The sequence below is a fragment of the Prionailurus viverrinus genome, chromosome A2, assembly GCF_022837055.1.
Source record: "Prionailurus viverrinus isolate Anna chromosome A2, UM_Priviv_1.0, whole genome shotgun sequence".
Lineage (NCBI taxonomy): Eukaryota > Metazoa > Chordata > Mammalia > Carnivora > Felidae > Prionailurus > Prionailurus viverrinus.
Window position 1 is genome coordinate 137,238,940 of NC_062562.1, and position 26,846 is coordinate 137,265,785.

At 37.2% G+C, this 26,846-nt stretch overlaps 1 long non-coding RNA gene across 1 annotated transcript in view; it reads left to right on the top strand.

The window, feature by feature from the left end:
- The window catches only part of LOC125148653 (uncharacterized), a 39,412-nt gene extending 15,475 nt beyond the window's left edge, over window positions 1-23,937 (top strand). The window contains exons 2-3 of the long non-coding RNA XR_007145673.1: window positions 22,007-22,104; window positions 23,833-23,937. This is a non-coding gene — a long non-coding RNA (uncharacterized LOC125148653). The remainder of the gene's footprint in view (window positions 1-22,006; window positions 22,105-23,832) is intronic.
- The last annotated feature ends 2,909 nt before the right edge of the window (window positions 23,938-26,846 follow it).

Below are 26,846 nucleotides of genomic sequence, written 5' to 3' on the forward strand. Positions count from 1 at the left end.
TCCTATGTTGTGTCCTTTCCAAAATCTTGAACACTTTCACATGGCTACTGTCCCAAAGGATATCTGAAATCACTATAGAAAACTAAAGATTATATAAGAAACTGATGAATGCTCTAGACTCATTCATCTCTTATGATCACAAACCTCACTAGTTCTTCAGACTCAGAAACCCGACCTTGTGTTGAAGGTTTGGACTCTGACACGTGGCCTAAATATGTTAACCTTGTTGACATTGAGGGCCTAAGGGAAGGACTGAGAAAGATCTTCAAAGCCAAAGGAAGTTTCAGTTGTAACTTTTATAGTCCCAACTTCATCCCCCCCACCCCTAATCTCTCACTGAAGCTAAATTGTCCAAGCAATGTTTGCTAAAACATGACCCCAGTCCTGCTTTCTGTCCCGTGATCTGACCAACCTGCTTCCTCATACCTTCTGAAAATGTGAATAGTGCCTAATTCTTGGAACAAACTGAACTTTAAATGACTTTCCTCAATCTATCTTATGAATTTTTTGAGTTATTTGCTCCCTTCAGAGCACTGATCTTAGAACATTAGCAACATTTTATCTTTGCTTTTTTTCAATGCTTATTTATTTTTGAGAGGGGGAGGGGCAAAGAGAGAGGGAGACAGAGGATCTGAAGTAGGTTCTGTGTTGACAGCAGACAGCCTGATGGAGGGCTCAAACTCACAAACCCGAGCTATGAGATCATGACCTGAGCTGAAGTCCAATGCTCAACCAACTGAGCCACCCAGGTGCTCCCCCACCCCATTTACAACATTTTAATGAAGACTTGCACTAATGGCTTTGTTGTGTTTTTTTTCTTTCATTAATTATTTGATGCATGGAAAAGCTAAAGAGCCATATATGACATTTCTAAGAATAGAACATACTGATAGAGCCAGATTAATGAGCTTGAGTCATTTTTGTTGCTTAAGGCAGCTCAAATTGGAAATATCAAAGCTGCCATTGGATAAATGCCTTAGAATTCATAGAATACTCTAGTCCTTCACTATCCAGTATGATAACCACCAGCCACATGTGGAGTATAACTAAGAGATAGCATTAAAAAAAACCTTTTTAAAAATTTTTAATAAATATTAAAGCAATACAATTTTTTTTTCCTGTGAAACATAGCTCTATTGTTTTGTTAGAACTATATGTCAGGTTAACCACTGCATTACATAAAATATTGTATTGCAATGCAAGCACCTGTCATTTCCAATATCTCATTACTACTTCCATAAAGCAATTGTATGTTCAAATACTGTGAATTAGGTAATTAAAATATTGTTACTTTTTCAATTGGTTTTTAAAATGTGTTACTATAGCTTATACTAAAGATTTAAAGTAGTTTATAGTGGCTTTAATTACATATATATTGGTTAATATATAAATAGTGCTACCTTGACTTCGTGAGTATTTATGTCAGCAAAATGAAATGGAACTTAACTTGGATATGACTCTATATAACAGTCTATGAAACTTGCTTTATGAATGAAAGGCCTATGAGACTCTTGATGATGGCTGAAGCAAACCACCTTTTTAGTTCTCCAAATCCTTTCCACTATTTGGCTATTGTTGAAAGCCTGCTATAAACATTGGAGTACATGTATCCCTGTGAGTTAGACTCCTGTATGCTTTGGATAAATTCCTAGTAGTGCTATTGCTAGGTATTAGGGTAGTTCTATTTTTAATTTTTTGAGGAACCTCCACACTGTTTTCCAGAGTGGCGGCACCAGTTTTCATTCCCACCAACAATGCAAGAGGCTTCCCATTTCTCCACATCCTCGTCAACATCTGTTTTCTGAGTTGTTACTTTTAGCCACTCTGACCCGTGTGAGGTGGAATCTCAGCGTGGTTTTGATTTGTATTTCCCTGATGATGAACATCTTTTCCTTGATGTTGAGCATCTTTTCATGTGTCTGTTGGCCATCTTGATGTCTTCTTTCAAAAAGTGTCCATTCATATCTTCTGCCCATTTCTTCACTGGATTATTTATTTTTCGGGTGTTGAGTTGGCAAATTCTTTATAGATTCTGGATACAAACCCTTTATCCAATATGTCATTTGCAAATATCTTCTCCCATTCTGTTGGTTGCCTTTTAGTTTTGTTGATTGTTTCCTTTGCAGTGCAGAAGTTTTATATGGATGAGGTTCCAATAGTTCATTTTTGCTCTTATTTCCCTAGCCTTTTGAGATGTGTTGAACAAGAAATTGCTGTGGCTGACATAAAAGAGGTTGTTGCCTGTTTTCTTTTCTAGGGTTGTGATGGTTTCCTGTCTCACATTTAGGTCTTTTGTCCATTTGGAGTTTATTTTTGTGTATTGTGTAAGAAAGTGGTCCAGTTTCATTTTTCTGCATATTGCTGTCTAATTTTCCCAGCACCATTTGCTAAAGAGACTGTCTTTTTTCCACTGGATACTCTTTCCTGCTTTGTCAAAGATTAGTTGGCCATACACTTGTGGGTCCATTTCTGGGTTCTCTATTCTATTCCATTGGTCTATGTGTCTGTTTTTGTGCCAATACCAGACTGTATTGATAATTACAGCTTTCTAGTAGAGGCTAAAGTCCAGGATTGGGATGCCTACACGTTGGTTTTCTTTTACAACATTACTTTGGCTATTCAGGGTCTTTTGTGGTTCCATACAAATTTTAGGATTGTTTGTTCTAACTCTGAGAAGAATGCTGGTGGAATTTTGATTGGGATTGCATTGAATGTGCAGATTGCTTTGGGTAGTATTGATATTTTAACAATATTTGTTCTTCTAATCCATGAACATGGAATGTTTTTCCATTTCTTTGTATCTTCTTCAATTTCTTTCATAAATTTTCTATAGTTTTCAGCATATGTCTTTGGTTAGGTTTATTCCTAAGTGTTTTATGGTTCTTGGTGTAATTGTAAATGGGATTGATTTCTTCTTCTGTTGCTTCATTGTTGGTGTATAGAAATGTAACCAATTCCTATACATTGATTTTGTATCCTGCGACTGCTGAATTCATGTATCAGGTCTAGCAGCTTTTTGGTAGAGGCTTTCAGGTTTTCCATGTAGAGTATCATGCCATCTGCAAAAAGTGAAACTTTGACTTCTTTGCCAATTTGGATGTCTTTTATTTCATTTTGTTGTCTGACTGCTGAGACTAAGACTTCTAACACTATGTTAAACAACAGTGGTGAGAATGGTCATCCCTGTCGTGTTCCTGATATCAGAGGGAAAGGTCTCAGTTTCTCCCCATTGAGGATTATATTAGCTCTGGGCTTTTCATATATGGCTTTTGTGATATTAAGGTATGTTCCATCTATCCTGATTTTCTTGAGGGTTTTTATTAAAGAAAGGATGCTTTATTTTTGTCAAATGCTTTTTCAGCATCTATTGAAAGGGTCGCATGATTCTTATCCTTTCCTCTATTAATTTGATGTATCACATTAATCGATTTGAGGGATTGAACCAGCTCTGCAGTCCAGGAATGAATCCCACTTGATCATGGTAAATGATTCTTTTAATATACTGAATTTGATTTGCTAGTATCTTGTTGAGAATTTTTGCATCCATGTTAATCAGGGATATTGGCCTGTAATTTTCCTTTTTAGTGAGGTCTCCAGTTTGGGAATCAATGTGTCTGGAAGCTCTCCTTCCATTTCTATTTTTTTTTTTTTTTTTTGTAACAGCTTCAGGGAGATAGGTATTAACTCTGATTTAAATGTCTGGTAGAATTCCCCTGGGAAGCCTTCTGGTCCTGGACTCTTATTTGTTGGGAGGTTTTTGATAATTGGTTCAACTTCTTCACTGGTTATGGATATGTTCAAATTTTCTATTTCTTTCCATTTGAGTTTTGGTAGTTTGTGGGTTTCTAGGAATTCGTCCATTTCATCCAGGTTGTCCTGCTTGTTGGCATATATTTTCATAGTATTGTCCAATAATTGTATTTCTGTGATGTTGGTTGTGACCTCTCCTCCTTCATTTGTGATTTTATCTACTTGGGTCCTCTATATTTTCTTTCTGAGAAATCTGGCTATGGGTTTATCAATTTTATTTTTTCAAAAAAGCAGCTGTTAGATTCATTGCTCTTTTCTACTGTTATTTTTGGATTCTATATTGTTTATTTCTGCTCTAATCATTATTATTTCTCTTCTTCTGCTGGCTTTGGGGTTTCTTTGCTGTTCTGCTTCTAGTTCCTTTAGGTGTGAAGTTAGATTATGTATTTGGGACTTTTGTTGTTTCTTGAGATAGGCCTGAACTGCAATGTATTTTCGCCTTATGATTGTCTTTGCTGCATCCCAAATGGTTTGGACTGTTGTGTTTTCATTTTCATTTGCTTCCATATAGTTTTTAATTTCTTCCTTAATTTTCTGGTTTACCCATCCATTCTTTAGTAGGATGTTCATTAACCTCCATGCATTTGGAGGATTTCCAGTTTGTGTGTGTGTGTGTGAGGGGTTGATTTCAAGATTCATACCACTGTGATATGAAAACATGCATGGTATGATCTCAATTTTTTAAAAATTTATTGAAGGCTGTTTTGTGACCTAGTATGTGATCTATCTTGGAGAATGTTCCATGTACACTTGGGAAGAATGTGTATTCTGATGCTTTTGGATGAAAAGTTCTGAATATATATGTCAAGTCCATTTGGTCCAATGTATCATTCAAGGCCATTGTGTTTTTATTTATTTTCTGCCTAGATGATCTATCCATTGTTGTAAGTGGAGTATTAAAGTCCCCTGCAATTACGGTATTCTTATCAATAAGATTGCTTATGTTTGTGATTGATTTATATATTTGGGGTTTGTCAAGTTGGGGCATAAACATTTATAATTGTTAGCTCTTCTTGATGGATAGACCCTGTAATTATTATATAATGCTTTTCTTCATCTCTTGTTACAGCTTTTAGTTTAAAATCAAGTTTTTCTGATACAAGTATGGCTACTCTAGCTTTCTTTTGACTTACAGTAGCATGACAAATGGTTCTCCATCCCCTCACTTTCAATCTGAAGGTGTCCTCAGGTCTCGAATGAGTCTCTTGTAGACAGCATATAGATGGATCTTGTTTTTTTTTTTTTTTATCAATTCTGATACCTTGTGTCTTTTGATTGGAGCATTTAGTCCCATTTACGTTCAGAGTTATTACTGAAAGATGGATGTCGTGTCATTGTGTTATCTGTAGGTTTTATGCTTGTGGTGATGTCTCTGGTCCTTTGTAGTCTTTTCAGGGTTCCACTCACAGAGTCTCCCTTAGGGTCTCTTGAAGGGCTGGTTTAGTGGTCATGAATTCTTTCAGTTTTTGTTTGTCTGGGAAAGCTTTTATCTCTCCTTCTATTCTGAATGACAGCCTTGCTGGATAAAGGATTCTTGGCTGCACATTTTTCCTATTCAGCACATTGAATATTTCCTGCCACTACCTTCTGGCCTGCCAAGTTTCAGTGGACAGGTCTGCTACTACCCTTATGTATCTACCCTTGTAGGTTAAGGCCCCTTTGTCCCTAGCTGCTTTCAGAATTCTCTCTTTCTCTTTGTATTTTGACAGTTTCACTATGATATCCTGTAGAGAAGACCTATTCCTTTTAAATCTGAAGGGAGTTCTCTGTGCTTCCTGGATTTGGACATATGCCTCCTTTCCTAAATTAAGTTCTCAGCTATAATTTGTTCAAGTAAACCTTCTGCCCCTTTCTCTCTCTTATTCTTCTGTTACTCCTATGATATGGATATTATAGTTCCCTAATTCTTCCCTCGTGTTTTAGTATTTTCTTCTCTCTCTTTTTCTTGGCTTCATTTTTTCCCATACTTTTATCTTCTGTTTCACTTGTTCTCCCCTTTGCTTCCTCCATCCTTGTTGTCACTGCATCTAGTTTATTTTGCACCTCATTTACAACATTTCTTAATTCATCGTGACTATTTCTGAGTTCCTTAATCTCTGCAGCAATAGATTCTCTGCTGCCTTCTATGCTTTTTTCAACCTCAGCTATTAATCCTATGATTACTATTCTAAATTCTTGCTTAGTTATATTGTTTATATCTGTTTTGAGCAATTCTCTCATCATTTCTTCTGGAGTTTCTTTTGAGGAAAATTCTTCCATTTCATCATTTTGGCTAGTTTTCTGTCCCTGTGTGTTTTAATAAGGGACAGAATAAGTGCCCTGCACCTGCGAGCACTACTGTATTAAAGTCATACACTGTTCAGGGCCTGGCCCTTCAGGAGGTGTTTTTGGAGTGTGTTGTGTTCTTTCTATTGTTGTGACTCTGGTTCCTATATCTCCCTACTTGCAGTGATGGTTTGGGCCTTCCACCAGGTGTGGTTTGATTTGTTCATTGAAGTAACACTGGAAAAAATATAAAAAGGGGGGTGGTGGTGGAAGAAGCCTTATTCCATACAAAGAGAGAAATGACAGTGTTGGGGGAAAAGAAAAGAAAAAAAAATTGGCCAGGCAGAGAATCAGAGAACCTGTATGTCTTAATCCAGAGAGAGAGAGAGAGAGAGAGAGAGAGAGAGAGAGGAAAATAAAGAAGAAGATATAGAAGGTGTGTAAAAAGAATAGATAAAAATGTCTTCTTAAACAAACCAAAAACCAGAATAACCAGAATAGACAAGGGAAGGTATAAGAGGAAGAAAAAGATATATACATATATATCTATCAAGAATCAAATCAGAAAATGCAAGACTACTGGACTGATACCTGATGGTGTCTTAGAACCGTGGGTGTGCTTGTCTGGAGGAGGGGTGTCTGGTTGAGTCAGTGTCAATCTTGCTCCAGTAGATGTGCAGTTACAAGGTGTGGAGAGGTGTGGTTTGCTTAGGTGGGTCCCACCTCCACTGTGGGCCCTTTGTCTGTTCCCTGAAGTCCCACCTTGTTAGTGATGGGGAGAAAAATGGCTCCAGCCCAGTCTCTCCCCGCTTCTCGGACTGGGTGTCTCAAGCCACTCTGTTGAGGCTGCCCTCACAGTGCCATGCAGGTGTCAGTGGGCAGGTTTTGTTCCTCTACAGTCTCCCGCACCTCCCAGGCCCTTGGCTGGGATTCAAACCCTGATGTCTTGAAGGATCCTGCTCCGTGTGCCCCAGTTCAGGGGAAGTGCCACTCCACCAGCTAGCCGACACAGGGTTTCTGGTTGGCGGGCACCTGCAGGTCTTTTGTCCTTGGAGGCTATATGCCTTCTTCCCACAGCACTGAAGGGAGAGGACTGCTCTCTCCAACTGAGGCTCTGAGCTCCTCACTTAGGAGCCCGGGACTGGCTACCCTCCTCCCCAGGCATGGGTAAAGGCTGGCAGGCCCCAGTACAGAGAAAACCTCACAAGTCAGGATCATGTTGGAAATTGGTTCTTTCTCTGTTTTTTCTATTCCCCAGTCTGTGGTTTTTCTCTTGTCCAAATTCAATCCTACACTTCCACAGCATCTCCTCTTTTTCTTCCTTTTGTTTCTCCGCAGAAGGGGATCCCTCCACACTGTGTCTATGCTGCCGGTTTTCTCTCTCCCAGTTCGCAATCACACACATATGGCCCTCCAAGTTGTCCCCAGGGGCCCCTGGAGATGTTTTTGTCACTCTGTAGCCCAGAATCCTGGAATTCCAAGACTTCTGGCCTAAATACTGCTGTGTTTGAGGGATGAGGGAACTTCTGGTCCCCCTAATTCTCTGCCATGTTGACTCCTCCTTTATATTTGTTTTTAATATTTATTTTACACACACACACACACACACACACACACACACACACACACACAGAGTGAGTGGGGGAAGAGCAGAGAGACAGAGGGAGATGTAGAATCTGAAGCAGGCTCCAGGCTCTGAGCTGTCAACACAGACCCTGATGTGTGGCTTGAACCTACGAACAGTGAGATCATGACCTGAACTGAAGTCGAACGCTTAACCAACTGAGCCACACAGGCACCCTGAAGAAAAAAGTAGATATTAAATCGAGAGATGCTTAAGAAGAAGCTGGTCCATTTAGGTGAACAAGAAAATACATTTTTAAAAAATAGGAATGGTGCAAAAACCAATAATTAAAACTAGGAAATTATATTCTTGAACAACTTTAAGGTAGAAATTACTAGATAATTAGCTTCCTAATTGAGTTTTCATTTTTGCTCGTTTGTAGTTCTTCCTCAGGTACAAATTGGTGTGAGAACTGTAAAGAAGCTAATCGCAAAAGGGTTTTTAAGACAATTGGAGTGAATTTTTATGAAAAAGGGAAATGAAAACATTAAGTAAATGAAACTAGAACTAATGGGGGGTCATTTTGTATGCACATCCCAGTATAGCAGAGATAAATACATACTGAAAGTAAGTTAGGCAGAGTTTCAGACATGCCAAGCAGTTCTTTTCCTCTTCCCTGAGGATAGATCTATACAGTTGGGCTACATGAGTTAAGTCAGACTCCAGAATGATAATGGAAATGATTTTAACCTTTAAGTCTTAATTTCAAAATGTATTCACTGTGGGTAACTGTAGCACCTACATGTAGGATTTTTGTTAGAAGCAAATGAAATCCATATAAAGTACTTACTCTATATAAAGTACTTTGTTAGAATTAAATGAAACCCAGATAGCTCAATAAATACTAAGTGTATTTAACAGAATGTATGTGTTAACTGTAACAAAACTGATTTGATTATGGAAATGAACTGATAAATTGTCAGGAAAGAAAACCAGAATATTATGATTTAATTCATTCACATGCAACTAGTCTATTGTTCAGAAATTGAATATAATATGTTAATAAGAAGGAATATGACAGTGAAAGCCTAACCAATGGAAAACTTCACACCAAAAGATTTTTTTTACCAGCTGGGGTTATCTTTATCACAAAATATATCATTAGGTAACATTTTTGCCTTTTGAAAAGGATTAAATATAATAAAATAGCTTTTAGAAATTATGTATAAAATAGTAATGGATATATACTGAAAATCTAGAAGAAAAGTGGGGTAATTACCTTCAGTGATGCATAGTTTACTCCAATAAAAACAATACAGGGAACAAACTAAAGGTTGCTGGAGGGGAGGTGGGTGGGAGGATGGGATAAATGGGTGATGGGCATTAAGGAGGGCACTTGTTGTGATGAGCACTGGGTGTTGTATGTTAGTGATGAATCACTAAATTCTACTCCTGAAACCATTATTACACTGCATGTTAACTAACTTGGATTTAAGTAAAATAATAAAAAAAAAAAACTATAACAAATCTTTTTTTAAAAGAAGTTTTAAACTGCTCTAGAAACTCAGAACACTTCTGAATTTTTTGTGAACTTGATATTACAGTAACAACAAAGATGATTTTCCATCACTATGATCTTCCAGCACTATAAACCATTTTTAATGGTATAGCAAACACTATATAATTGTGTCTGTTGTATTTGAAGACATGATGAATGTGTTTGTATACTATATACTATAAGTGATATTATATAATTATTACAGTTCTATTTTAGATTACAAATCATATTTCTTGAGGGGAAAAAGAAAGGAAAATATTAAACTAAGATATTTTTATGCTAAAGCAATTAAGAGGTCTTAACATGCTAAAATAAATAAATAAATGGACTAATTTTACTCACTGACCAAGAACTAAGGAAAAACCTAAGAAAAACACAGTATCAAATGTAAAAGAAAGAAAACAGTACCTAGATGACTACTGAAACATTCTATTGGTGGCAAGAAATTATATTATTTCAGAGCACCGAGTGATTTATTCATAAAGCTTACATTATGAGGAACATACTTGCTTTCAAGGCTTGGTTCAAATGCAAAGCAATAAAGATAACTGTTAGTTAACACCTGGCAGTATAAGCTGGCCACTTGTGTCTTGAGGAGAGGCAGGTTTGTTGTGCTTGTTTGTTTGTTTGTTTTGATGTTTATTTATTTTGAGAGAGAGCGAAAGTGTGTGTGCACAGGAGCAAGTGCAAACAGGGGAAGGGCAGAGAGAGGGAGAGAGCGAATCCTAAGCAGGCTTCGTGCTGTCAGTGCAGCCTGAGGTGGGGCTTCACCTCACTGACCTGAGCTGAAATCAAGAGTCGGAGGCTTAACCGACTGAGCCACCCGGCACTCCAAGGGCAGACAGGTTGAAAGAAAATTCTACTAAGTTATTTTTTCTGATTTTCTTCCTGAATTTGAGTAAAGTTAGTGATACCATTTGTGCACCATGGCACAGAGAAAAGAAAATAATGATGTGGGATGCACTGTGGCTATAATCATAGCTACACAGATTTAACTAACTGAACTAGTAATGACTGTTTTATGTATATATGTAAATACATGTGTATGTATGTGTGTATATTTATATTTACAAATGTGTGTAAATATGCACATGTGCATTTATATATATCTTAAACATATATAAAATATATACATATATATACACATATTTTTATGTAGATATAAGTATAAATAAGTACAGGCATCTATATATTTTTAAATCTTTTATGCCATATATCTAATTATCTGCTGAAATAATTGCAGAATCTTAGAAAAATTCTTGTTAACCAGGTATTCTACATTACCTTCATTTAATTGGAAAATAAAATTGAGAAAAATTTGAAAAATAAATATTATATCCTCATGGCACAAAACATTATTTGACATATGACATTATAAATCTACCCTTATAGTAAAACTGATACATCAAAGTGGGGCCATTCAATATTCTTCTGCAGTAAACAATTTAATCCATCAATGACCCTTTGGAAACAAACTGACTACTGTATAATAAAAAACAAATGGATTTTCTACTTTCTATTTTTTTCCTCACTAGAAATATTTTTTACTTTTCTTTATGGCTGCCATATCCTTGGAATTCAACTAGGATTGACACACAATTTACACATATTTATTGAGCATTTAGTGTTCATTTGCTTGTTCATTCACAAGGTTAGATTGCTGCTGAGTTCCAAAGAACGATATTAGAGAATATGTTGATGAAGAAGGCAGAGAGCTGGTCTGCCTTTTTCTTTTGGCTTTGTGCTAATTGTAGACATAAAAAAATAAATAAATAAAACAGAGAAATACTTAAAAACTAAAATTGATGTTAGTAAGAAAAGAGGGAGCTGAACCAGGAGGCGAAAATGAACTAATGTTAAGTGGACTGGTCAGAGAAGAACAGAGACTTGAAGTAAGAGAAATTAAGCCTGTGACACAGAGGGAACATAGCATTCATGTTCCAGGATCAGCATCTACAGAGAGTTTGAAATGGGAAAGAACATGTCTTTTTAATTAACTGAAAGAACAATGGTGTGATAAGAATGTAATGAAAAAAGTGAGACTGGTATAGATCAAAACTAGAATGCCAGGAAGAGGATACATTATTTAGGGACTTAGAGGCCGTTGGAAGGAGTTTTTTGATTTTTTTTTTTTTTATGAAATTTATTGACAAATTGGTTTCCATACAACACCCAGTGCTCATCCCAAAAGGTGCCCTCTTCAATGCCCATCATCTACTTTCCCCTCCCTCTCACCCCCATCAACCCTCAGTTTATTCTCAGTTTTTAAGAGTCTCTTATGCTTTGGCTCTCTTCCACTCTAACCTCTTTTTTTTTTTTTTCTTTCCCCTCCCCCATGGGTTCCTGTTAAGTTTCTCAGGATCCACATAAGAGTGAAACCATATGGTATCTGTCTTTCTCTGTATGGCTTATTTCACTTAGCATCACACTCTCCAGTTCCATCCACGTTGCTACAAAAGGCCATATTTCATCTTTTCTCATTGCCACGTAATATTCCATTGTGTATATAAACCACAATTTCTTTATCCATTCATCAGTTGATGGACATTTAGGCTCTTTCCATAATTTGGCTATTGTTAAGAGTGCTGCTATGAACATTGGGGTACAAGTGGCCCTGTGCATCAGTACTCCTGTATCCCTTGGATGAATTCCTAGCAGTGCTATTGCTGGGTCATAGGGTAGGTCTATTTTTAATTTTCTGAGGAACCTCCACACTGCTTTCCAGAGCGGCTGCACCAATTTGCATTCCCACCAACAGTGCAAGAGGGTTCCCGTTTCTCCACATCCTCTCCAGCATCCATAGTCTCCTGATTTGTTCATTTTGGCCACTCTGACTGGCGTGAGGTGATACCTGAGTGTGGTTTTGATTTGTATTTCCCTGATAAGGAGCGACGCTGAACATCTTTTCATGTGCCTGTTGGCCATCCGGATGTCTTCTTTAGAGAAGTGTCTATTCATGTTTTCTGCCCATTTCTTCACTGGGTTATTTGTTTTTCGGGTGTGGAGTTTGGTGAGCTCTTTATAGATTTTGGATACTAGCCCTTTGTCCGATGTGTCATTTGCGAATATCTTTTCCCATTCCGTTGGTTGCCTTTTAGTTTTGTTGGTTGTTTCCTTTGCTGTGCAGAAGCTTTTTATCTCATAAGGTCCCAGTAATTCACTTTTGCTTTTAATTCCCTTGCCTTTGGGGATGTGTCGAGTAAGAGATTGCTACGGCTGAGGTCAGAGAGGTCTTTTCCTGCTTTCTCCTCTAAGGTTTTGATGGTTTCCTGTCTCACATTTAGGTCCTTTATCCATTTTGAGTTTATTTTTGTGAATGGTGTGAGAAAGTGGTCTAGTTTCAACCTTCTGCATGTTGCTGTCCAGTTCTCCCAGCACCATTTGTTAAAGAGACTGTCTTTTTTCCATTGGATGTTCTTTTCTGCTTTGTCAAAGATGAGTTGGCCATACGTTTGTGGGTCTAGTTCTGGGGTTTCTATTCTGTTCCATTGGTCTATGTGTCTGTTTTGGTGCCAATACCATGCTGTCTTGATGATGACAGCTTTGTAGTAGAGGCTAAAGTCTGGGATTGTGATGCCTCCCGCTTTGGTCTTCTTCTTCAAAATTCTTTTGGCTATTCGGGGCCTTTTGTGGTTCCATATGAATTTTAGGATTGCTTGTTCTAGTTTCGAGAAGAATGCTGGTGCAATTTTGATTGCGATTGCATTGAATGTGTAGATAGCTTTGGGTAGTACTGACATTTTGACAATATTTATTTTTCCAATCCATGAGCAGGGAATGTCTTTCCATTTCTTTAAATCTTCTTCAATTTCCTTCATAAGCTTTCTATAGTTTTCAGCATACAGATCCTTTACATCTTTGGTTAGATTTATTCCTAGGTATTTTATGCTTCTTGGTGCAATTGTGAATGGGATCGGTTTCTTCATTTGTCTTTCTGTTGCTTCATTGTTAGTGTATAAGAATGCAACTGATTTCTGTACATTGATTTTGTATCCTGCAACTTTGCTGAATTCCTGTATCAGTTCTAGCAGACTTTTGGTGGAGTCTATCGGATTTTGCATGTATAATATCATGTCATCTGCAAAAAGCGAAAGCTTGACTTCATCTTTGCCAATTTTGATGCCTTTGATTTCCTTTTGTTGTCTGATTGCTGATGCTAGAACTTCCAGCACTATGTTAAACAGCAGCGGTGAGAGTGGGCATCCTTGTCGTGTTCCTGATCTCAGGGAAAAAGCTCTCAGTTTTTCCCCGTTGAGGATGATGTTAGCTGTGGGCTTTTCATAAATGGCTTTTATGATCTTAAGTATGTTCCTTCTATCCCGACTTTCTCAAGGGTTTTTATTAAGAAAGTGTGCTGGATTTTGTCGAAGGCCTTTTCTGCATCGATTGACAGGATCATATGGTTCTTCTCTTTTTTTTTGTTAATGTGATGTGTCACGTTGATTGATTTGCGAATGTTGAACCAGCCCTGCATCCCAGGAATGAATCCCACTTGATCATGGTGAATAATTCTTTTTATATGCCGTTTAATTCGATTTGCTAGTATCTTATTGAGAATTTTTGCATCCATATTCATCAGGGATATTGGCCTGTAGTTCTCTTTTTTTACTGGGTCTCTGTCTGGTTTAGGAATCAAAGTCATACTGGCTTCATAGAATGAGTCTGGAAGTTTTCCTTCCCTTTCTATTTCTTGGAATAGCTTGAGAAGGATAGGTATTATCTCTGCTTTAAACGTCTGGTAGAACTCCCCTGGGAAGCCATCTGGTCCTGGACTCTTATTTGTTGGGAGATTTTTGATAACCGATTCAATTTCTTCGCTGGTTATGGGTCTGTTCAAGCTTTCTATTTCCTCCTGATTGAGTTTTGGAAGAGTGTGGGTGTTCAGGAATTTGTCCATTTCTTCCAGGTTGTCCAATTTGTTGGCACATAATTTTTCATAGTATTCCCTGATAATTGTTTGTATCTCTGAGGGATTGGTTGTAATCATTCCATTTTCATTCATGATTGTATCTATTTGGGTCATCTCCCTTTTCTTTTTGAGAAGCCTGGCTAGAGGTTTGTCAATTTTATTTTTTCAAAAAACCAACTCTTGGTTTCGTTGATCTGCTCTACAGTTTTTTTAGATTCTATATTGTTTATTTCTGCTCTGATCTTTATTATTTCTCTTCTTCTGCTGGGTTTAGGCTGCCTTTGCTGTTCTGCTTCTAGTTCCTTTAGGTGTGCTGTTAGATTTTGTATTTGGGATTTTTCTTGTTTCTTGAGATAGGCCTGGATTGCAATGTATTTTCCTCTCAGGACTGCCTTTGCTGCGTCCCAAAGCGTTTGGATTGTTGTATTTTCATTTTCGTTGGTTTCCATATATTTTTTAATTTCTTCTCTAATTGCCTGGTTGACCCACTCATTCGTTAGTAGGGTGTTCTTTAACCTCCATGCTTTTGGAGGTTTTCCAGACTTTTTTCTGTGGTTGATTTCAAGCTTCATAGCATTGTGGTCTGAAAGTAAGCATGGTATAATTTCAATTCTTGTAAACTTATGAAGGGCTGTTTTGTGACCCAGTATATGATCTATCTTGGAGAATGTTCCATGTGCACTCGAGAAGAAAGTATATTCTGGTGCTTTGGGATGCAGAGTTCTAAATATATCTGTCAGGTCCATCCGATCCAATGTCTCATTCAGGGCCCTTGTTTCTTTATTGACCATGTGTCTAGATGATCTATCCATTTCTGTAAGTGGGGTGTTAAAGTCCCCTGCAATTACCACATTCTTATCAATACGGTTGCTTATGTTTATGAGTAATTGTTTTATATATTTGGGGGCTCCGGTATTCGGCGCATAGACATTTATAATTGTTAGCTCTTCCTGATGGATAGACCCTGTAACTATTATATAATGTCCTTCTTCATCTCTTGTTACAGCCTTTAATTTAAAGTCTAGTTTGTCTGATATAAGTATGGCTAGTCCAGCTTTCTTTTGGCTTCCAGTCGCATGATAAATAGTTCTCCATCCTCTCACTCTCAATCTAAAGGTGTCCTCAGGTCTAAAATGAGTCTCTTGTAGACAGCAAATAGATGGGTCTTGTTTTTTATCCATTCGGATACCCTATGTCTTTTGGTTGGCGCATTTAATCCATTTACATTCAGTGTTATTATAGAAAGATACGGGTTTAGAGTCATTGTGATGTCTGTATGTTTTATGCTTGTAGTGATGTCTGGGACTTTGTCTCACAGGGTCCCCCTTAGGATCTCTTGTAGGGCTGGTTTAGTGGTGACAAATTCCTTCAGTTTTTGTTTGTTTGGGAAGACCTTTATCTCTCCTTCTATTCTAAATGACAGACTTGCTGGATAAAGGATTCTCGGCTGCATATTTTTTCTGTCTAGCACCCTGAAAATCTCGTGCCAATTCTTTCTGGCCTGCCAAGTTTCAAAAGAGAGATCAGTCACGAGTCTTATAGGTCTCCCTTTATATGTGAGGGCACGTTTACCCCTTGCTGCTTTCAGAATTTTCTCTTTATCCTTGTATTTTGCCAGTTTCACTATGATATGTCGTGCAGAAGATCGATTCAAGTTACGTCTGAAGGGAGTTCTCTGTGCCTCTTGGATTTCAATGCCTTTTTCCTTCCCCAGTTCAGGGAAGTTCTCAGCTATGATTTCTTCAAGTACCCCTTCAGCACCTTTCCCTCTCTCTTCCTCCTCTGGGATACCAATTATGCGTATATTATTTCTTTTTAGTGTATCACTTAGTTCTTTAATTTTCCCCTCATACTCCTGGATTTTTTTTATCTCTCTTTTTCTCAGCTTCCTCTTTTTCCATAACTTTATCTTCTAGTTCACCTATTCTCTCCTCTGCCTCTTCAAGCCGAGCTGTGGTGGTTTCCATTTTGTTATGCATTTCGTTTAAAGCGTTTTTCAGCTCCTCGTGACTGTTCCTTAGGCCCTTGATCTCTGTAGCAAGAGATTCTCTGCTGTCCTGTATACTATTTTCAAGCCCAGCGATTAATTTTATGACTATTATTCTAAATTCACTTTCTGTTATATTATTTAAATCCTTTTTGATCAGCTCATTAGCTGTTGTTATTTCCTGGAGATTCTTCTGAGGGGAATTCTTCCGCTTGGTCATTTTGGATAGTCCCTGGCGTGGTGAGGACCTGCAGGGCACTTCCCCTGTGCTGTGGTGTATAACTGGAGTTGGTGGGTGGGGCCGCAGTCAGACCTGATGTCTGCCCCCAGCCCACCGCTGGGGCCACAGTCAGACTGGTGTGTGCCTTCTCTTCCCCTCTCCTAGGGGTGGGATTCACTGTGGGGTGGTGTGGCTCGTCTGGGCTACTTGCACCCTGCCAGGCTTGTGATGCTGGGGATCTGGCGTATTAGCTGGGGTGGGTAGGCAAGGTGCACGGGGGCAGGAGGGGCAGGCTTAGATCGCTTCTCCTTAGGTGATCCACTTCAGGAGGGGCCCTGTGGCAGCGGGAGGGAGTCAGATCCGCTGCCGGAGGTTTGGCTCCGCAGAAGCGCAGAGTTGGGTGTTTGCGCGGAGGGAGCAAGTTCCCTGGCAGGAACCGGTTCCCTTTGAGATTTCGGCTGGGGGATGGGAGGGGGAGATGGCGCTGGCGAGCGCCTTTGTTCCCCACCAAACTGAGCTCTGTTGTCAGGGGGCTCAGCAGCTCTCCCTCCCTTTGTCCTCCAGACTTCCCGCTTTCCGAGCAGAGCTGTTAACTTATGACCTCCCAGACGCTAAATTGCGCTTGTTGTGGGAACACAGTCCATTAGGCCCCTCCGCTTTTGCAAGCCAGACTCGGGGGCTCTGCTTGGCCGGCGAGCCGCCCCTCCGCCCCGGCTCCCTCCCGCCAGTCCGTGGAGCGCGCACCGCCTCGCCGCCCTTCCTACCCTCTTCGTGGGCCTCTCGTCTGCGTTTGGTTCCGGCGACTCCGTTCTGCTAATCCTCTGGCGGTTTTCTGGGTTATTTAGGCAGGTGTAGATGGAATCTAAGTGATCAGCAGGACGTGCGGTGAGCCCAGCGTCCTCCTAAGCCGCCATCTTGCCAAGTCCCCTGGAATTTTTTTTTTTTTAATCTCTCTGAGTGCATTGAGAAGGCACTGAAGCTGCTTCAGGGGATGAATAGAGATATGATTTATTTTATGTTAAATAAAACTTTTTTGGGGGAGCACCTGTGTAGCTCAGTTAAGTGTTGAACTTTGGCTCAGGTCACGATCTCGCAGTTTGTGAATTCAAGCCCACATCAGGCTCCGTGTTGACAGCGCAGAGCCTGGAGCCTGCTTTGGATTCTGTGTCTCCCTCTTTCTGCCCCTCCCTGCTCACACTCTGTCTCTGTCTTTCTCAAAAGTAATCATTAAAAAAAAAGTTTTTTCAATTATGTGAAAAATTGGAATTAGGCAAGGAAAATCTAAAAGATACTATAGAGGCCAAATTAAGGAGGGTTTTAACAATTGCTTTCCAATCAAAGGTATACCACCAAAACGTTTAAGCAATGTAACGCACTGCAGACATTTGTGTTTTAAGATGATAACTTGAGCAGTAGGTGAATATAGCCGATATCATCAATCAGGACAGAGACTATTTAAGCTTGAACACACTAGAAGAATGACAAACATAGTAAATTTGAGAAATTAGGTAATAAAATGTTATTCAAGGCACAAATAAATGAGAAGATACTCCATGCACATGGAATGGAGGAATTAATACTGTTAAAATGTCCATACTACTCAAAGCCATCTACACATACAATGCAATCCCTGTCAAAATCCCAATGCTATTTTTCACAGAAACAGAAAAAACAATGCTAAAATTTGTATGAGATGACAAAAGACCTTGACTAGCCAAAAGAATCTTGAGAAAGAAGACAAAACTGGACATCAAAATAAAAGGCACAGCAAAACAAACTATCAACAATACAAAAAGGCAAACTATTGAGTAGGAGAGGATATTTGCAAATGACATATCTGATAAGGAGTTAATATCCAAAATATATAAAGAGCTTGTACAACTCAACACCAAAAAAACAAACAATCCAATTTATAAAAAAAGGGAAGAGGACCTGACCAGATATTTTCCTAAAGAAGACATACAGATAGAACCTGAAAAAGACAGACACATGAAAAGATGCTCAACACCACTCATCATCAGGGAAATGCAAATCAAAACGACAATGAGGTATTGCTTTATAGTTGTTAGAATGGCTAAACTCAAAAAGAAATAACAAGTGTTGGTGAGGATGTGGAGAAAAAAAAAACCTGGTGCATGGTGCACTGTTGCTAGGAATGCAAACTGGTAGAGCCACTGTGGAAAACAGTATGGAGTTTCTTCAAAATATTAAAAATAGAAATACCGTAAGATCCAACAATTACACTGTTGGATATTTACCCAAAGAAAACAAGAATACCAATTTAAAAAGATATATGCACTCCTATGTTTATTGCAGCATTATTTACAACTGCCAAGATATGGAAGTAACCGAAGTGTCAATCAACAGAACAATGGATGAGTATATAGTGTGTGTATACATTATATATATATATATATGTATAAATATATATATATACATACATACATATATATATATATATATATATACACACACACACACACACACACACACACACACAATGGGATATTATACAGCCATTAAAAAAGATGAGATCATGCCATTTGAGAAAATATGGATGAATCTCAAGGATATAATGCTAAGTAAAATAAATCAGACTGAGAAAGACAAACACTATATAGTTTGGTTCGTTAGTGGAATCTAAAAAAAAACAAACATAAATGAAAAAACAATTAAAAAGCAGAATAAAAATGAACACGGGCAGAGTGAAAGAGGCAAACCAAGAAACTTAGTCTTAACTATAGAGAACAACTGACGGTTGTGGATGGACTGTGGGTAGGTGGGGTTATGAGTTAAACAGGTGATGGACAGTAAGGATATTGTTGTGATGAGCACCAAGTGTTGTGCGTAACTGATGAATCACTAAATTCTACAACTAAAACTAATATTGCACTGTATGTCAACTAGCTGGAGTTTAAATAAAAAACTTGGAAAAAGAAGAAAAAATCAGACTTAGATCTATAAATACACAAAACAAATTGATGGCGGCCAGAGGGGAGGGGTGTGGGGAGTTAGGAAAATCGGTGAAGTAGAAGATATAGGTTTCCCATTATGGAATGAATAAGTCAAGAGAATAAGCATAGCATAAGAAATATTGTCAATGACGTTGTAATAGCATTGTATGCAGACAGTTATACTTGCAGTGAATATAGCATAGTGTATAAACTTACTGAATCACTAGGCTATATACCTCAGACTAATGTAACACTGTGTGTTGCCTGTACTAAAACAAAAATACAAACAAAAAACTGGAGACATCTTGTGTCCTGATTTCAAACTACATTACAAAGCAATAGTAATGAAAATACTATGTATCAGCATAAAAATAGACACAGATCCTCATTTTAACCCCCCTCTGCCTGTCTTCCAAGCTCATAAGAATATACTGAGGTCAGAAAGAGGAATTCCAAAACATGGGGCCCTGGGAGGGGGCATCTCTTAGTAGTGCTGAGAGTTCAGTTGTGGCAACATCATCAACAGCTGACATAAAACCAAGAATGAAAAGGAGACCTAATTCATTACTAAAAACACAAAATTAGTCTTTTTTCTAACTTGCAACATAGGTGTAACATATGTCCAAATATCAAATTAGAAAAAAATTAACATGATACATGACAAGTGTTTTGATGACAATAATTGTGGATTTATTTTATATGATGGCGATTACATGGATAGAGGCTAATATCTAAAATTATCCTCAAAGACAGCTTTTTAAAAAATCTATGGATGCTATAGGGAAGCTCTTATTCTTAGAAGCTTTCATTTAGGGTTCATTCTTTGTGGGTTGACATTGGCATCACAGATAATAATCAGGCCTGGTTATATGATGTTTGTGGACGAAACATCACATTGAAACGTGTAATATGGATCACATGCCTGATTCTTGCCATTTTGTTGTTGGTATCGTTTTACAACATGGATTAAGAAGACAAAGAGATCAACCATATAGCTACTGTTGGTCAATAGTATTACAAACTAACACACTTTTGGTGAGTTAATAAAAACACAGAGACTTCCACATGAGTGACCTAGTTACTTATGAGTACAAAAATGTAAACTATTTCAGTAAATCTTAAGTTTCAATAATTTAAAGTCTCTATTTATTCCTTTGAAAAAATACTTGAGCCACTTACTGTTTTCTGGTACTTGTACTAGACTGAATGTATAGATATGTTTAAGGCAAAGGTACTGCTTATAATGAGCCTAAGGAATGACACACACATGTATTCATGTGCACACATGCACACTGCCCCCAAATATTATAGACTGTTCAAACCTTATCCCCTAGTATGAGAGTTTTACAATTAGCTAGCTTACAAAATCTGAAATACACTAAAGTGACATATGAAATGGAAAAAAGAAAAAAAAGAGAAGCCACTGGTAAAGTAGAAAAAAAGATACAAGCTTGTGTCAACTGAGATATCTAGGTTTGCAAGCTATGACCTCCTATTGACCTCTTTCACAAATGTTTCCATATGTTTGAGAACCAAAGCCAGCCAACAGTAACACTAGTTTTTTAGTGCCTTTTTGAAATTACTGTATGTATTTCTGGGAAAATTATTTTTGAGAAAGCATCTGGAGCCTGCAGTCTCCATTGGCTTTTGCACAGAACACTGACCAGCAGAATGCCATCATCGTCTTTAGGTTAGGGTGACTCTTCAATTTTTAACGACTATTTGAATGCCATTCCCAATACCATGAACATAACACACTCCTTTAAGGGGTAAAATAACATGATTTTAAAAAATACATTAAATTCTTCACAGTTTATTTTTAGTAGTGTTGGAATTGTTATGATTATAATTAATGTCATCACACTAATTAAACTAGGGGAAAAACATCATTTTGTTCTAAATGCTGCTAGACTGGGGAAAAATATATATATATAATTCATGATGAGGCAGTTCAATTAACCTTTTGCACATGCTATGCGTTGGTATAAGCAGCTTATTTATGCCATCTGCTTCACTTGCAGGATTTAATTCACTGATGATATTATTGTCAAAGAGAAGGGATTTCAATAAGCTAGACAGTGCTAGATTTACTTAGGATTTGATAATAATTAAATGACAGTGTGTGTGTGTGGCTATATGTGTATATAATTTATAAGGGGAGATCATTGTATGAAGTATATGAAGGCACAATTTTATTTATGAGGACATACACATTTTAAATACCACATAGTAAATTTTCTCTTCAAATCTGTTAAATGAGTCTTCTTGTAGTTTTGGTTCCCTTAATAATGCTTCACAGCTGTTTCATAGAGTAACCCTCTAGCTAGAAGCTAAGAACCTGAATTGATGGGATATGCGAGGAAACACACACCAAAGTAGTCCATTGAAAACTAAGATTTACTTTTATTTCTTATAAAAATGAAAAAGTAAAGGTATTTTGTATTCTAGTTTATACATGGATTCTTCTAGCAAGCTGCTAGTTACCCTGGTTTGAGAAGGCCCCAGTATCAAAATCTTCAAAGCACTTATCAAAGACACCTCAGCAGTAATGCTTAGCACAATGGCATATTAACAAACTCTTATTGGTGGATAACAGAGTTCAGTTGTGGCTGTGTTGGTAGATATTACGTTCTAAAATTACTCTGCTAGTCCAAAGGAAACTAAAACACATTTAAAAACGCAGTGAAAATGCATGAGGAAAATAAAATGTATCTTGCTGGCCTGTCCCTCTTGTTTTAGAATTACACAGCTTCCTCCAGCATCTTCCCATTCCAGCCCCTTCCCAGACCTGCACCTGCTTCCTGGCCCAGAGCTCATGAGGTGAAAATCACTCTCAGGTATTGCAAGGCCTGCTTTCTGGAGTTAAGTCCATAATGTTATTCACTAACCTGTTAAACTTTTAATAGCAAGCATTCCATGCTTTAGAGCAGAAGATATTTGGGGATATCTAGATTTCTGAGAAATCCTTAGATTGCCTATTTCCTCTATAGTTATTGCAAGTTTGATTAACAAGCCCTCTGAGTCTGTTTATCTGATATTATGACTGTCTTGAGAGCTCTTTCTATATGTATAATATGATAATTATAAGTCAAAGGCCTTTGAATTAATGAGATAAATATTATCAAGATTGAATTAGGAAACACTGTACCTGGTTAGACTCTGCAGAAGAACAAAACAAACACTATTGTCTTCTGCCTCTTGAAAATGTGGATATTTCAAGTCTCATTTGATCAGTCAGTATTGGAAATGATAGTCTGAATGTACTCTAACAAATGCTTCATTTGTTCTTTTCCCCCTGACCAAATATCAATTTCCTTTCACACTGCATCTTTATTAGATTATCTTTCTTAGAGGTTGATGTAGATGAATTTATCTGCCTGGCAGAATGCATCAGGAGGATTTTCTCAGACATGTTGATGCTGAACACACTGTTACATTTTCTCATCCTGTTATCCTGACATCTTTGGAGACATTTTTTTCCTAACCTATTTTGTATTCAGTTAACGCTTTTATTTAAAGTGATGCTTACTGCCCACAAATTGGTAATAAATATATGTACTTAAATAAAAAGTACAAGATTTTTCACATTTTAGGGTAATGTCCAAATCAGAGTATCCAATGATATAAACAGTTATCATTGTAAAAGTATAAAATAGATTTTCACTAAATCTTTAGACAACTAAAGAGTGTGCCCCTAGAGAGTTAATATGTTTGTATTATCTATTTCAGTATCTTAGAACTTAGAAGGTAAGTTGACCACAGTGTCAATTAAGTCATTACTGATTTCATTTTTACTTGAAGCAATTACTTTCAGAAATTTCATCATTTGTAAAGGTCATAATGTCTGGATGTGGTTCCTGCTTATTTATATTATAGAAGGAATGCAACATAACATTCATCTGAACTCATGTTATTCCTCTAGCTTTACTGTGCCTTTTAGATAATTTAGTAAGTGACTGGAAGATTTTTAGTTTGCATTAGAGAGCATAGGATTTCTTGTTGACTTTAGAGATATATTTATTAATAAAATTAAATTGTGTATTTACTGGACCTCAGGGGGTTTTATGAGTATAAAATAAATAAACAAACATGGCTCATGAGTCTATCATGACCCAGATGATACGTTTCCTGCACTCTACAGCATGCATTTTGCAAATGTTCCAAAGTGCCTGGTGCCTGTGGCAGCAAATGTACTAAGCCATCAGCTGGTAAATGACTTTGGAAATTAGTTGGAGGTTAATTCTCTGCCTCATTGGCCCCCCAAAGTGGACAAACTGTAATTGATTTTGATAGCTTTCACAAAGCACTTTTTTTTCTTGTGAATAATGAAGGTGTACTCACAGAGACATCCTCTGGTTATAGGAACAATTAAATGGATATCAATGAGATGTCATTAAGAGTTTGTTTCTGTGCTTAATAAACTCTATCTTTAACAGTTTCCTTGCTTTTAAAATATTACAAATTCTTAACTGCCAAATGGTTCATTTTTTCTGTCAAGTATTTTTCATTTAACTCAAATATTTTGAATTAGGACTAATATTCTATTTCTGCACATACTGTTATAGGGAGAAGCAGTTAAAGTCATGTACATCCATTTGTACCGGTAACTTCATGGAAGAAAGAATGCAGAGTGATCTTCTAGGAAAGTGATATCCTCATGTGGATCTTGAGTAAAGGAGGTAAAATTGATCAGGTACATGTTCACTGTCATATATACTGTTTAATAGTCATATCAAAATATCAAGTCAATGTTTTTCCATTTAAGTGAATTTCTCTAGTCTTTTACTCATGAATCTATTAATCTTTATCTTTTGCACAATCTAGAACTATATTTTACATAATCTACACCTCTTAAAATCTAAGTTGGAATATCAAATAGGATATTCTTCAAATAGTATACCATGCTAATATGTCCATTATCCAATATGATGTCTCCCAAAAAGCACTTAGTAAAAATAAACGTATTTTCTTCATTTTGGTGCAAAAAAAACAAACAAACAAAAAAAAAAACAAAAGGTTTCCTAATTAGTAAGATTCTTCTCTATATTCATAGGATTAAAGTTCAGATTAGAAATGTCACAAATAAAAGTGAAATATTGTCTGTCCACAGTTAAGTTTACAATTCATTAGAAAATAGTAAACTATGGAGTATAGGTAAACTTTTCCATTGTGATGACTAAAATGTTATAGTTAGGTTTTTATATTTATATTACAATATAATAATTTTGGGGAAATGGAAGAGACCATGCCATACAAATAATCTAAATAATGAGAAAATAAATATATATACACACACACACATATATATAATGAGGATATATATATACATATAATGAATATATATATAGATATATATACATATAATGAATATATAGATGGAGATTATATATATATATATACATATATATATATATATATATATATGTATATATATATATATATATATGTTTTTTGTGTTTTTTTTTTTTTGAGACAGTGAGTGGCTCAAGAGCAGTGGAGGAGCAGAGGGAGAAGGAGAGACAATCTTAAGCAGGCTCTATGCCCAGCACAGAACTGTGCTCATGAACTGTGAGATCATGACCTGAGCTGAAATCAAGAGTCAGATGCTCAGGATACCTGGGTGGCTCAGTCAGTTAAGCATCCAAGTTTGGCTCAGGTCATGATCTCATGGTTCATGAGTTCAAGCCCCATGTCGGGATCTGTGATGCCAACTCAGAGCCTGAAGCCTGCTTCGGATTCTGTGTCTCTGGCTCTCTCTCTGCCCCTTCCCCACTCATGCTCTTTCTCTCTCTCAAAAATAAATAAACATTAAAAAAAAAAGAAGAGTCAGATGCTCAACCAACTGAGCCACCCAGGCACCCCACTGAGGAGATATATGTAATTGAATCAATGACCCATCCTAAACATGCAAGTCTACCTTACCCAGGAGGTTTAGTGCGATGTTCTCTTTTGCTTTCAATGCCTTTTAATTGTTTACAGCCTCAATATTTCACTTGATGAGGAGTTGTTTATGTGATGTGAAGAGATCATCAAAGCCAAACAAATCTGTGAGAAATTCAAGGCATATTTCTCAGACCATCAATTTTCTTATTGGTAATAATGGAAGGAAAATAATTACCTTTTATCATTAGCATGAGATTAAGTGAGATAATGGCCATAATGCACGTAGGACAATGCCAAAACCTTGAGTGTGTATTAGTCAGCTCAAATGGCTTTAATAAAATATCAATAGACCTTAAACAACAGAAATTTATTTTCTCACAGTTCTGGAGGTTGAAAGCCCAAGATCAGGGTGCTAGCTGATGGTTACCAGTGAGAAATCACTTCCTGGCTTGCAGATGGCTGCTTTCTCATGGTGTTCATATATGGTGGAGAGAAAGAGAGATAGCGCTCTTTTTCTTCTTAGAAAGTCATCAGCCTATTGGATTAAGACCCCACCCTTACGACCTCATTTAAACTTCATTACCTACAAGAAGCCCTATCTTCAAATACAGTCACATGGAGAGTTAGAACTTCAGCATATGAATTGGGGTGTTGGGGGCAGATCTACTCCAAGTATATTAAAAATAATTTTTAGCAAATCAATCAGAGTGATACATTGCATCAACAAGAGGATAAAAACCATATGATCATTTCAACAGATGCAATAAAAGCATTTGACCAAGTACAACATCCATTCATGATAAAAAACCCTCAGCGAAGTAAGTTTAGAGGGAACATACCTCAACATAATAAAGGCCATGTATGAAAAATTCACAGCTAACATCATCCTCAATGGAGAAAAGCAGAAAGCCTTATGCCTAAGGTCAGAAAGAAGACAGGGATGTCCACTGTCACCACTTTTATTCAACAGAATATTGGAAATCCTAGTCACAGCAATCAGACAAGAAAAAGAAATGGGATCCATCCATATTGGTAAGGAAGAAGTAAAACTTCCACTATATGCAGATGACATGATACTAAATATAGAAAACCCTAAAGATTCCACCAAAAATGATTGGAAATGATAAATGTATTCAGTGAGTTTGCAAGATACAAATCAATATGCAGCAATCTGTTGCATTTATATACACTAATAATGAAGTAGCAGAAAGAGAAATTAAGGAAACAATCGCATTACAATTGAAAATAATAAAATACTTAGCAATAAACTTAATGAAGGAGGTGAAAGATCTATATTTTGCAAACTATCAAACATTAATGCAAGAAATTACAGATGACACAAGCAAATGGAAAGATATTCCATGCTCATGGATTGGAAGAACAAATATTGTTAAAATGTCCCCACTACCCAAAGCAATCTACAGACTCAATGCAATCCCTATCTAAATACCAAAAGCATTTTTCATATAACTAGAACACCCTAAAATTTATATGGAACCATAAAAGACCCCAAATATCCAAAGAAATCTTGAAAAAGAAGAACAAAACTGGTGGTATCACAATACCAGATTTCAAGACATACTACAAAGCTACAGTGATCAAAACAGTATGGTACTGGCTCAAACATAGGCACACAGATGAACAGAACAGAAATAAACCTACAATTATATGGTCAATTAATCTTCGACAAAGAAGC